At 40.0% G+C, this 6,418-nt stretch overlaps 1 long non-coding RNA gene across 1 annotated transcript; it reads right to left on the reverse strand.

Annotated features, from left to right (window-relative positions):
- Positions 1 to 4,737: 4,737 nt before the first annotated feature.
- Positions 4,738 to 6,162, reverse strand: LOC121917820. Its single transcript, XR_006101109.1, has 2 exons — positions 6,022 to 6,162; positions 4,738 to 4,955 (listed from the first exon to the last, which is right to left on the reverse strand). It is a non-coding gene; the product is annotated as an uncharacterized LOC121917820 (long non-coding RNA).
- Between the last annotated feature and the right edge of the window lie 256 nt (positions 6,163 to 6,418).

Raw genomic sequence — 6,418 nt, forward strand, 5'->3', positions numbered from 1 at the left:
ACCACCAAAGATCTCCCAATTCTTGAACTGTCATTTCTGGAAAATCTGCTTCTCTCTGGCTATTACCTTCTGCCTAGCAATATCGATATTCGTATATACATTGAAGTGCACATTTATTATTTATTTTTTGCTTTAGAATTTTTACATACAGAAAAGAGGAAAGAGAAAGAGATAAAGGAAATTAAAATTAGGAAAGAAGAATTTAAATTAAAAGCATTTACAGATGATGTAGTTATTAGCTTAGAAGACCCACTAAGGAGAATTAAGCCTTAATTGCAAAATATTAAGGATTTTGGAGATAATGCAGGGTTCAAAAATGATATGGATAAGACTAAAATTTTAGTACAAAAAAGATTTAGAAAAATAAAAATGATTTAACATGTTTTGAAATTGTAAACATTTGGGATAAATAAAACAGTGAAGTGAGCACTTGATAAATCATCTATTAAGAATGGATGTTTTAATATTAATTGATATGTAACTGATTATTAGGAGGAAACAAAAGGTGGAAAGAGGTCCTTTGGGTACCATATATTCTTCCAAATGTCCCCAAATTAAAAGAGTGCAAGACTTCATTTAAACACACACGGAGAGAGAGATAAAACAAAAGTAATTTTACTCTAATAATGTTTTTAAAATTTTGCTTATTGAATTTTTTCTTCCAGTTTAGGTAGTTTCTCAATGAACAGATCTTACTAACAGAAAACAAATGTTTAAGATAAAATTCCCCATAGATGAAAATTCTGAATATGAAAAATGTTAAAGTGATTTTTTCACACAAAACAAATCAGAATATCTTTCCCCCTTTTTACTTCTTTTGATAGTGTCACAAGTTTGATGAGAGGAATGCTATGAATGTAACATATCTTGATTTCACTAAGGTCTTTGACAAGGACTCCCATAATATTCTTAAAATGTGGGCTAGGCAATTGAACTGTTAAAATGATTTATAATTGGTTGACCGGCCAAACCCAAAGGGTGCTTAGCAATGGCTCCTTTTCATCCTGGAGAGAAGTGACCAGTGGGGTCCCACAGGGCTCTGTCTTGGGCCCAGTGCTGTTCAACATCTTTATCAATGGCTTGGATGAAGGAATAGAGGGCATGCATGTCCTAACTGCAAAAGAAGACAAGGTACAACAAAATGGAGGACATTCAATAAAAATGTAGCACCCGATCAAAGAAAAGCTAAAAACACTAATATAAATGCAAACAGTCATGCTGAAAAAGGAGGAAATTTTGGAATTATCCCTGAACAGAAGGTTGAAAGGTAGGACATGAGAAAAAGAGGAGTTCTCCTCACCAAAACTATGATTTTATGATTCTAATATTATCTCATCGCTATGTGAGAAGGAATAATCCCCTCATCTCACCTTTACCTGGGAACAGCCCCTTTAGTTGAGATTTCTTTTTTTCTTTGAAATTATCCATTTTCTTTGAAGCCCTATGGTTGAGACAAGGCTCCCTGTCCTCCACTGCTCTGCTTAGCTCTTGTAAACCCATAGCCATGATCTTCTTAATAAAGTCCATCCATTTAGCATGCAGCCCTCCTCCCTTTCCACTCCCCTCCACCTTTCCTAGCATTATTGTTTTTTCCACTGCATTGTGCCTTCTTGTGACGTCTCTGAAGTACGACAGTCTCAGTTTTATCAGTTTGGCTTTCATAAAGATGTCTGGCTTGATCTGTTCTAGGACCCACTTGTTTGTCTTTTTGGCTGTCCGCGGCATCCTCAGCACTTTTCTCCAGCATCACATCTCAGATTCATTTATTTTCTTCCTGTCTTCTTAATTGTCCAGCTCTCACATCCATACATGGTAAAAGGGAATACAATGGCTTGTATGATTCTAACTTTTGTGCTCCGTTGCATCTCTTTTGCCCTTGATCTGGGCACAGGCAGGGGACACACGTGGCCAACTGAAAACCCATTTTATCGCATGCCACACTGTCCTCAAGGCATCCCCATGCCATCGCCCAGCGCTAAGCCATCCCTGATCAGGACTCAGGAGCATGAATTTTGAATGACAGAAGCTTTCTGGTGGAGCAAAATCACATGGCTGAGCCCTGATTGGGGACAGCTTAGCTCTGGGCAATGGCATGCGGACACCTTGAGGACAGTGTGGCATGTGATAAAATGCGTTTCCACTTGGCCATGCGCATCCCCTGCCTGTGCCCAGACCAGGGGCAAAAGTGTGCGCAATAAGGTCCTTGGTCTTCTTCTGATTTCTTGACTGCAGTCCCTGCTCTGATCTGTGATCGGTTCCAGGTATGAGAACTCTTTTACTATTCTATTTTCTGATTGTATAAATTCTCAGTGGTCATTATTTTTGTTTTCTTTATGTTCAACAGTGAGCCTGTCTTTGCCTTTTCTTCCTCCAACTTTCTCAGTAGTTTTTCCAGGTCTGTGATGTTATCTGCTAGCATCTGCATACCTTAGATTGTTAATATCTCTTTCTCCTATCTTCACTCCTTCTTGTTCTGTGTTGAAGCCTGCTTTTCATATGATATGTTCTTCATACAAGTTGATCATTTAGAGCAGGGGTAGGCAACCTTTTTGAGCCGGGGGCCGGGTTGCTGTCCCTCAGACAACTGGGGGGCCGAAGCCAAAAAATAAATAATTAAATGATTTTTTAAAAATTTAAATACTGTATATAAATAAACCAGGACAAATGTAGGACAAAATTTTCAAATGGAAGACACTTTTTTAAAAAAATGGAGGACACGTGAAAAAATTTGCTGATTTTTAAAAAAATGTTAATATAAATGCATGTTTCTGAGGCTTCTATAGACAATTGCCCCCCAAAAGCCCCGGTGGCAATCGGCGGCAGGACCAGGCTGGGGCCAGTCCCAAGGCCTTGCCGGGCCGCATCCGGCCTGCGGGCCGCAGGTTGCCTACCCCTGATTTAGAGTGAAAAGATGCAGCCTTGCCTGACCCTTTTGCCAACCAGGAACCATTCTGTTTGTCCATTCTGTTTCTCCATGTTCTGTTCTGACAATAGTACCTTGTCCTAAGTACAAATTTCTCATCAGGACTATCAGCATTTGGCACTAAGCACTAATACTATTAAAGATAGTAATTGTTCTCAAAACCTCCAAGGAATAACAAAGGCTGCCTCTCATCTATCCTAGACACACTCACTTGGGAATAAGCTACAGGTAACACTGGAAGGGCTTTTCTAAGTACTGTACATCATTGTGCTTGCGACAGCCTTTATATTTAAGGATATTATATTTATATATCTAATATAAAGGGTTGTGACAGCCTTTATAGTAAGGATAATGGGTCGGGAAAATATCATGTACCCACAACAAGTACCTGCAAAATGAATACCAACCTGGCTTCCGATGTTGAGCTCCCCTCCGCCTCTTAAAAACAAAAATGTCAAGGGAAGGCTTCCCCTCATCTCCCTTTTTCTCTTAGCATGGCCTACCTCAGTGGGTTGTTGTGAAGATGAAGTAGAGAGCAGGAAAGCTTTGAGAAAACCACAAGATGGAAAGGGAATTTATAAAACAATAATAGAATCATAGAATTCCAATAGAGTTGGAAGAGACCACTAGGGCCATCCAGTCCAACCCCCTGCCATGCAGGAAATCCAAATCAAAGCATCCCTGACAGATGGCCATCCAGCCTCTGTTTAAAGACCTCCAAGGAAGGAGACTCTATCACCCTCCGAGGGAGTGCATTCCACTGTCGAACAGCCCTTACTGTCAGGAAGTTCCTCCTAATGTTCAGGTGGAATCTCTTTTCCTGCAGCTTGCATCCATTGTTCCGGGTCCTGTTCTCTGGAGCAGCAGAAAACAAGCTTGCTCCCTCCTCAATATGACATCCTTTCAAATATTTAAACAGGGCTATCATATCACCTCTTAACCTTCTTTTCTCCAGGCTAAACATACCCAGCTCCCTAAGTCGTTCCTCATAATACTTTGGGCTGTCTCTTTTCTGCCCCCTTTTCAGCTTTTCAACCAATTTTTTAAGGTGTTGTCAGTATCATGAGATCCGAAGTGGTATAGTGGTTTAAAAGTTGGACTATGACTCTGGACTAGGGTTTGAATCCTAGCTCAGCCATGGAAATCCATTGGGTGACTTTTGGCAAGTCACACTCTCTCAGCCCCAGAGGAAAGCAAGGGCAAACCTGCTCTGAACAAATCTTGCTAAGAAAATCTTAGGCTAAGTTCAATATAAGCTGGAGTTAACTTGAAGGCTCATAAAAACAAAAACCCTTTGAGTACAGCGGGTCCCAATTGTGAGGATCCCACACTTTTACAAAGACAAAAAGGTACCCATTTGTGTGATAGTCAACTTTTATTTATCCCATTAATTATTAACTAATTCAGGCTTTTATTGCATTTTCACAATGGTCAGATGTAGGGTCTGACTCGAGAGACCAGGGCTTGATTCTCAGCTCAGCCATTAAACCCACTGGCTGACTTAGGGAAAGTCACACTCTCTCAGCCTTGGGGAAGGCAATGGCACACCTCCTCTGAACAGATCTTGCCAAGAAAACCACATGATTATGGCCTTAGGGTCATCATAATTCAGAAATAACTTGAATGCATACAACAACAGCAACAACAACACGTACACACCTGGGGTTGGCCATTTCACCCAGCTATTCGGTGTTAAAGGGAGTTTGCACACGCTCAGAGAGCCAGTCTCCTTCTTATGCCACAAATCCCTTCATTGCTCCTTGGCATAAAATCAAATAAAGTAAAACTGAAGGGCTAAACCATCTGTGGTCATTTTTATTTATTTATTTATTTTTATACTGTACTGCACGGCTTTGGTTTTATTGCTAACATGCAAGCTTTGGAGGCGGAATGGATGCAGTTGCCAGGCGCAGATTTTCAAAAGCAGACAATGCCACAGGATCTGGCAGCTACTGATGTTCAGCAGCCTCTCTCTTAATTCAAAGGATCCCAGGTGATCTGGTGGGCATCCAAGTTCTCCCTGTCTCGGATGCTGTGGAGGGATATCAACAAAGAAGCCAAAGGTTACAATGGACCACTGCTTTTTTTGATAACAAACCACAATCTTAGAGAGGGACTTCTGATAGTCCATCTAATAAGAGCTTGGAAAAGTTACCCTTCTGGATGACATTTCTCAGAATCCCATATTCAGGATGGGATGTTTTTCTAACCTCTGATTCAAAGGTTGCAACTTAGCGTAACTGAACCACAGCACTGAATTCGTAACCAAATGCACACTCAAATGGGCATATATAGACATCCATGCCCAACACACATGCATTCTAATTTGGCTTCTATATGATTGTATAGATGCTGCTCATTCACAGTAGTTCCAGTCGTACAATTGCAGTATACTCACAACTCCACTCCTGTAACATTGAAATGTACCGTATATACTTGACTATAAGTCAACCTCATATATAAACCGAGGGCAGGTTTTGGGGCCAAAATTATGTATTTTGATATGACCCATGGATAGATCAAGGGTAAAACTTAGGGGCATGTAACAAAGGATCTAAATAATGAAGCAAAGGAAAATGATGCCAAAGAACTTATACAATTCTGGTAGGCATAACTTTTTGGGCTTATCCTAAAGGCTGGATGGTTGAGAGAGTAGAGGAGGGTCAGTGCTTCCAGAACAGCAGGGGATGGTTCCCTTTTTTAAAATACGAGTTAAAGTACAGTATTTACACTGATCCATGGATAAGTCAACCCAGGTTTTGGGGGTCAATTTTTTGAGCAAAATTTCTAGACTTATACATGAGTATATACAGTATTTAGACATTCTGCACTGGACAAAAAGGTCCAACAGCATCTACCAGATAAGTTCAATCAATCAACCAATCAATCAAATTGCTTTTAAATTTTTTTATATTTATACATTTTCATGTTGTACTGTTTAAAACTGTATTGTACTTTTTTAAAAATGCTATTAGCTGCTTTGAGTCTCTAAATTGGGAGAAAGGCGGGATATAAGAAAATAATAAGGACAGGACACAAAAGATGTCCAAGAAGAAGTCTATAGACGTCCGCTCTTTGATTTGGAGAGCTGAGATTACCTGACACAGCAAACCTTCCGAATGCCACATCTTCCATGTTTCACCAAGGGATAGGAACATTTGATATATTTACAAGATCCATTGGCCTCATAACACTCCCGTCTGCTCCGTGGTTTGAAGGCAAATCCTGTGCATGGGCCACAGAAAGTCATTAGGACAGAGCAAAACAGTTAATCCAGAACTTGTTAACATTAGTATTTAAAAAACGCACAAAACCCACAGCTCCTCAAACCCTACACACAGCAGGGCCAATGGCTGTGGGTCGCTAGTTATCGCAAGTGCACAAGAAAACACCTTTTCTTTTCTTAAAATTCCTTTATTCCCAATTGTATTACACAAAATATTTTTTTAAAAAATAAACAACACAAATACATCCACCTCCATTACATACTCTCCC

Source organism: Sceloporus undulatus, unplaced genomic scaffold (assembly GCF_019175285.1).
Source record: "Sceloporus undulatus isolate JIND9_A2432 ecotype Alabama unplaced genomic scaffold, SceUnd_v1.1 scaffold_944, whole genome shotgun sequence".
NCBI lineage: Eukaryota > Metazoa > Chordata > Lepidosauria > Squamata > Phrynosomatidae > Sceloporus > Sceloporus undulatus.